The following is a 5888-nucleotide window of genomic DNA, read 5'->3' as shown; positions in this document are numbered from 1 at the left end:
CAATTGTACCATTTCTTCACTTCCATTTGTCGCTTTCAAAACATCATTGCCATGCTTTGCTTAAGGGGCAATTGTAAATCAATTGCCAGGCAGAACCTAGCATGTATTGTCTTGGACAAGGGCTATAGCATATTTACTAGGAAATAAGATCTTTCCAAAAAATCTGGGAAACCGGATTTATTTTTCTTGCCTCCAATTGAGCAGATTCCGTTGGGCCTAGAGTTGCCGCCAATTAGTCCCTTTGTTTATGGTATTACAGCTAGATGATTGCTGATCTCATTGTTCTTATTTGTATCACGTTTGTCTCAGTTGGACAGTCATTGTGTGAAACAAGTTGGAGTCCAATCTAGGAAGCGGAATGTTCAGAACTGCTTAAAAAAGGCTCCAGTTTTTCAAGCAGCATGCAGATCACTCCTCCACTCATATTATTAAATTCTAATTATAGCCTGTTGATCCCTGACAAGGGGGTTGTTGGTAAATCTATATATATAAATTTACCAACCTTGCGTGTTTTATTTCTTTACCTGTTGATGCTTAGTTTTTTTGGGGGGAAAGCATTATGTTTATGTGTGAAGGCAGGTTCAGGTTAGATAGTTTGAGATTTAGTAATATATAGTTTGAGATTTAGTAATCAGTGGGAGCCTCATTTCTTTGGAGATTCTGGTGCTAGAATATACAGGGCATCACAGGCTTGCACAACAGATGCTCCATTAGCCAGAGGGTCTAGAAATGCCTCTTCCATGGCCTTCCTCTTGAACATAAGAACATAAGAAAGGCCATGCTGGATCAGACCAAGGTCCATCAAGTCCAGCAGTCTGTTCACACAGTGGCCAACCAGGTGCCTCTAGGAAGCCCACAAACAAGATGACTGCAGCATCATTGTCCTGCCTGTGTTCCAAAGCACCTAATATAATAGGCATGCTCCTCTGATCCTGGAGAAAATAGGTATGCATCATGACTAGTATACATTTTTCCTAGTAGCCGTGAATAGCCCTCTCCTCCATGAACATGTCCGCTCCCCTCTTAAAGCCTTCCAAATTACCAGCCATCACCACATCCTGTGGCAGGGAGTTCCACAATTTAACTATGTGTTGTGTGAAGTACTTCCTTTTATCAGTTTTGAATCTCTCACCCTCCAGCTTCAACAGATGACCCCGCATTCTAGTGTTATGAGAGAGGGAGAAAAGCTTCTCCCTCTCCACTCTCCCCATACCATGCATATTTTTTAGACCTCTATCATGTCTGCCCTTAACTGCTTTCTTTCCAAGTTAAACAACCCTAAGCATTTTAACCGCTCCTCGTAGGGCAGTTGCTCTATTCCCCTGATCATTTTGGTTGCTCTTTTCTGCACCTTCTTGGATGCTCTTGGGTGCTTACTTAGAGCAGGGCCTGATGCAAAGGTGGCAAAAGAAGCAAGGAAACGGTGGGAAAAGAGGCCAAGACTTTTCTGCCTTGACTTCCTCCTCTCTCTCCTTTGAGCCTGGTGGGGCACAGGTAATAGCTGGAGCCCAATAAACCACATTGTGGGCTTAATACCCAAGGTGCCAATTGGCCATCTTTGATTTGGTGAGGAGTCTGTTGTGTGAGGCTCTGAGTAGCATTATCCTACAAATGCAACTTCACATCTGAAGGGAGTCTTGAGTCTTGAACAAATCCTTCGCTATAAAATTCAGTGGTTAAGGTATTATATTTTAATGAATCTGGATTGTTGTGATGAAATTTAAAGCACTTTGTGGCCAGTGAAGAATGTCAAACAGGAATAATTTGTGATATGTGCCAGTTTTGACACAAGAGGGCGCCTGATCTCTTTCAGGATGATGGGGAAAAATCTGGATCCTTTCTTCAACCTATTTGTACCCTCATCTACATTTCTACCTGAGAATAGCGGAAAATTCTGGTACTCAGGGGCCCTCTGAATGCAGGGTGGGTATATAAAGATCTTCACAGTGGTTACATCCATTTTCACTATAATCACAGTATGGTGGATCAGTTTTGGCAGGGCAGAGGTGTCTAATGCCAGATATAGTGTGAAGTAGGAGGGGAAACTCAAGGGGGTCCCCTTCCATTTCCTATGAAAAAGGTTTTTAAAACTTAAGTACACCAATTGATCTACAGAAATTAATGGATAGGGCTAGGGCTGTTGATTCGGTTCAGCCCGAACTGAAAATCAGCCGAATTTCCCTTGATTCGGTGGTTTTTAGTTCGGGACAAACCGAACTCAAAATGGTGGGCAACCGGGGGGGGGGGCGAATTCAGCGAGTTCGGGAGTTCACGAATAAATCCGGCCAATTCGGGGCCGTCAGTAAGCAGCATTCTCCTCCCCCGGCCAATTGGTGGCCAAGCTGGGTCTTCTTCTAGCCAATCAGTCAGGATTGAGTACTGGAGGAATCAGCTGATGTGCGGCCCCGCCGGGGAAAGAGAGAGAGAGGGAAATCCTCGTGTGTGTGTGCGGGGGTGCTTGTGCACATTCGCTCCTTTCTGTGGCTTCAGGGGGTGCATTTTTTGGGGTACAGACCCCAAACTTTCAGGGGATATTCAGACAAGCCTTCTTAAGAGACCACCCAAGTTTTGTAAACATTGGGTCAGGGGGTCCCGAGATATGGGCTCCCCCCTTTTTCTTTCCATGGCTGCAGGGGGCGCATTTTTGGGTGTGCCGACCCCAAACTTTCAGCGGAGCATCAGACAAGGCTTCTTAAGAGACCCCCCAGGTTTTGTAAACATTGGGTCAGGGGGTCCCGAGATATGGGCTCCACCCCTTTTTCCTCTCCCCCCTTTTCCATTTCCGTGGCTGCAGGGGGCGCTTTTTTGGGGGTGCAGCCCCAAAACTTTTATCATAGCTTCAGACAATACTTCTTAAGAGACCACCCAAGTTTTGTAGACGGGTTCAGTGGGGGCAGAAATATCGGCTCCCCCCCTTTTCTCTTTCCGTGGCGGCAGGGGGCGCATTTTTGGGTGTGCCGACCCCAAACTTTCAGCGGAGCTTCAGAAAAGGCTTCTTAAGAGACCACCCAAGTTTTGTAAACATTGGGTCAGGGCCCCCCGAGATGTGGGCTTTCCCCTTTCCCCTATTGGGATGAATGGATCACCCTCGAGAGATGCATACATATGGATCTCATATTGGATACAAATGGAATCATATTGGATTACCCTGCCTCCCAGCCCATCCTGATGGAACAGAAGACTGTTGCAAAGGTGTTGCATTGTGTGCTTGTGTTGCTTTGCAGTTGTATTGTTTTGCAAAATTCTTCACACCTGCCCCGCCCTTTGCATGTTTGCAAAGGTGTTGCTTTGCAGTTGTGTTGCTTTGCAAAGTTCTTAGCAGCTGCCCCGCCCTTGCTCTCATCAGCTGTTTGTCGGGGCTGGGAGCTTTGTGCGTGGGCGGCAAGCTCTGCTCAGAGATGCACATTAAGGGTGGGGGGACCCCTTTCGGGGCCCATATCCCAGCCCCCCCTGACCCAATCTTTACAAAACTTGGGGGGGTCTGGCAAGAAGGGTCCTTTGAAGCTCCTCTGAAAGTTTGGGACCTCTACCCCCAAAAATGCCCCCCCAGAGCCGCGGAAAGGCGCGGTTGTGTTTTTAATGGCTTTATTCGGCCGAATTTTTTTTCCCGAACTTTGAATTCCCGCCGAATTACACAGACCCGAAGTGGGGGAGTTCGGACTTCGGCATATCCTGAATCTAAACGGGCCGAATTCAGCTGAATCCGAACTATACCGAATTTTTTTTAATTCAACAGCCCTAGATAGGGCTTAACTTTCCCTGCTCCACACTTCCCCCCTAAAAAGCTGTAAAACCAGTGCTTTAAAAGCGAATGTGCCAGATTCATGGAACAGTTAAAAGACAGCATTTCACACCTTTACCATTTATGTACTATGAAGTACATACGCCCCACGATGCAGAAGGAACTGCAGAGTGAATCACAAAGTAGATCATACAGTCGAGTGAATTCGAGAGTAAAAATCAGGTTTGTTACAAAAGAATATAAGAAAGGCCCTGCTGGATCAGACCAAGGTCCATCGAGGCCAGCAGTCTGTTCACACAGTGGCCAACCAGGTGCCTCTAGGAAGCCCCCAAACAAGACAACTGCAGCAGCATTATCCTGCCTGGGTTCCACAGCACCTAATATATTCGGCATGCTCCTCTGATCCTGGAGAGAATGGGTATGCATTTTAGTATCCATTTAAACTAGTAGCCACGGATAGCCCTCTCTTCCATTAACATGTCCACTCCCCTCTTAAAGCCTTCCAAGTTGGCAGCTATCACCACATCCTGGGGCAGGGAGTTCCACAATTTAACATTGTTACCATCAATGAAAAAGATGGTCTGCTCAGGGCAGGGGAATCTGCTACCCCTGCCGGATAATGATTCCTCCTTCCTATGCCTAACTTAATGACATTTCTGTTCTACATATATGAAGCTGCCTTACATCAAGTCAAACTATTTGTCCATCTGGCTCAGTCTGACTCTGCTGGGCCTGTGGCTCTCTGGCAGAGAAAGGTTATTCCCAGCATCGGCTCTTGAGCTCCTGTAATAGAAGGTGCCGGGGACTGAACCTGGGGTATTTTGCATGCGCAGAATGAGCTCTGCCACTGAGCTATGACCCCTACCCAAAGAACACATTAGTTGACATAGTGCATATAAAATCATTTAGCTCATTGTGCTAAATGTATTTAGCGGATCAAGGGCAATGTGCTTTAGAGTGTGCTTGACTTCCACTAACCTGTGTTTGTGTTCTTCCCCGTTCATAGCCAGATGAACTGCAGGTGACCATGAAATCAAGAAGAAGCCATCCTGAGGTCTTACAGCATTCATGGCCTGTTTTCCTGAACTTGCGCTGGGTTGGGGAAAAATGCAAGCACAGCCTAAGAGATGACTTGGGTGGCCTTGGGGGTAAAGTCTTTTCATCTCAGGCCTTCCTCACCTGCAATATAAGGACACTCAAACTGGCTTAACTTAGAGAACAGCTGGAAAGGCGTGAAGCCTTTTGGACGTGTGAAATGTGTGGTTGACATTGTTGTTTACAGAGATTGCTACTGTTAGGTGTTTTCAAAGGCAGGTTGAAAATCCTAAATGTACTTCTTTGGAAGTGATCTCCATCAAAAAAAAGAGCTTTGGACTGTAGAGCCACAATTCACCACAGGGTGATGAGCTTGATTTCAATGGAGGTAAGTGCATTTGGATGATGCCTTGGTATTTTTTTATCAGGGAGAACAGAGGGAAATAATATTGTGTAGGACAAAACAGCAAGGCTGTAGGCCCTTTTTTTGCATGTAGGTGGGTGTGTTTTGCCACTTTATGGCCAAGAAAGTGTGAGAACTGTGAAGTTTCAAAAGGGGCATTGCTCAATGCAGGTATGATATATCCAGGCTCTTAGGTTACTCCCATGTACAGAATGCCTTTTGCTTGGACACGTTATGCATCACTGAAGAGAGAAAGGGAGCAATCAGACTCTGTGGTAAGGGTTCATCCATGTAAACATCACATTTATGCAGGGACTGTACTCCATGTGTGAGTGCGTGCAAGCTTCCTGGCTTCACAGGGTTCTACAGAAAGGACATTGAGGAACAACATCAACATCAGGTGCTTACATCATCATACCTCATTTTTTTAACAGTCACTTGCCTCATATCTTACAAATATATCTATCCTGGGTTTTTAAAAAATCAGAATAATACATTTAATATCTGCACTTCCACACTTCTTTAATGGGCAAAGCCAGCCTACGGCCCCACAATACTGACTTCTGACATCAGCACAGTGGTGTGCTACACCTCATATCTCTGGGATCTGCTGGGGCAAGGGAACTTAGATGACACAGCCTATACCCCTCCATCCATCAGAGGTGGGGTATGGGATAACTCTGTAAGTAACTTCAGGATAAGGGTGTC

The sequence above is a fragment of the Euleptes europaea genome, chromosome 5 (genome assembly GCF_029931775.1).
Source record: "Euleptes europaea isolate rEulEur1 chromosome 5, rEulEur1.hap1, whole genome shotgun sequence".
Taxonomy (NCBI): domain Eukaryota; kingdom Metazoa; phylum Chordata; class Lepidosauria; order Squamata; family Sphaerodactylidae; genus Euleptes; species Euleptes europaea.
Note: the sequence above shows the minus strand (reverse complement) of the source record.